Here is a 1,402-nt window from a genome sequence, read left to right on the forward strand (position 1 = left end):
CTCAGTGGCCGGCTGCAGTCCAGGGTGTAGCCACCTGTGTCAGTGGCTACTGAGGCAAAAGGTGTGAACCTCCAACCCTGCCATCTGTTCCCCTGGACCATTTCCCAACAGACCTAGAACCTTCCTCCACCTTTGTATAGGGCCTTAGTCTGGCAGTAGTCAGCCAGGAGGTCACTCATGCACCCGTTACCCCAGCACTACTCTGATCATGGTGCCCTCCCGGCTCCTTCCTTCATGGCAGCCAATCCTCCCTCCTCAAACTCCCAGGAGTGACTAACTCTTGCTTTGCTGAGCAGCTCTTTATATATGGGCTGCTCCAGTAAGCCTTCTCCTGATTGGCTCTCCCAATAAGCCCTTTCTTGATAGGCTGGGTTCTGCACAGCCTCTTCAAGGCTGCCTTAATCTTTCTCCTGCTTGTTTGGGGCAGACAGCCCACCACACACGGAAAGTGGCAAATGAGAAGTCTGGAGCTGAAGGAAAGGTTACCATGACTCAGAACTGAGCCGAGGTTGCTGCGACTGAAACACAGATCACTAACCATTATCTGATCACAGTGACTGGTGGGAGAGGCACATGTTAGAAGCCCTCTGTCTACTCAGCTGTGGCTTTCTGTGCATAGAGAGCCAGACACCTCAAGGTCTGCAAGTCTTGAGGGAAATGGGGAACGTCTGTACTTTCAAATTTGCAGGTGTTGACTTGAACCATCAAATGAAACTGTTGCAAATAACTTCTTCAGGCAGGCACCATGGCTTAGCTGGCTAAAGCACCTGTCTAGTAAACAGGAGATCTTGGGTTCAACCTCCAGTGGTGCCTTGGTGTATGGCTTTTGTCTCCTCTGCTCACATTTTCCTGTGTCTTCCTAGGAAACAGAAGAGGCCTCCCTTGGTATCCAAGTCATTGCTTGCTAAGGAAAAGGCTTCTTTGGAGAGAAGCATTGTAAACAATCAAATCACAAACCTGGAGTTGATGAAAACGCTGCTATGACTGGCATTGGCATGGCGGTTGCTTCGACTGCAATTGCTGCAACACGAGAGCCTGCGCCACACATCCTTGTGATTCCCTGGAGATGTTCACACACAGATGTCATGTCACCTTCCTTTTGATTGTCATTGATGAAAAATGGAGCGGTTGGGAGAAAAGTCCCAGAGAGTCGCACCGTGGCTAAGCTGGCTGACTCACCTGCCAGGGAAAGTGGAGTTAGGGATGCAGCTCCCAGTAGTGCCTTAACAAATGTGTCTGCTCTTCCCACCTGTTGGTGAATCTTTTGCGGAAACAGAGAAGACTGCCTCTGCCTTGCAATGCAAAGGCTTGCAAAAGAAACCAGTTGTTTTTCTGACAAGTGTTGCATCGCAGGAGAGCATGGACAGAGTCTGACAACCCATGTGATCATAAAACAGAGCAT

The 1,402-nt window shown here is 49.9% G+C and overlaps 1 non-coding gene across 1 annotated transcript; it reads left to right on the plus strand.

Annotated features, from left to right (window-relative positions):
- Window positions 1-739: 739 nt before the first annotated feature.
- TRNAT-AGU lies at window positions 740-813 on the plus strand. Its single transcript has one exon. It is a non-coding gene; the product is annotated as a tRNA-Thr (tRNA).
- Window positions 814-1,402: the final 589 nt, after the last annotated feature.

Source organism: Mauremys reevesii, linkage group 14 (assembly GCF_016161935.1).
Source record: "Mauremys reevesii isolate NIE-2019 linkage group 14, ASM1616193v1, whole genome shotgun sequence".
In the NCBI taxonomy this organism is placed as follows: domain Eukaryota; kingdom Metazoa; phylum Chordata; order Testudines; family Geoemydidae; genus Mauremys; species Mauremys reevesii.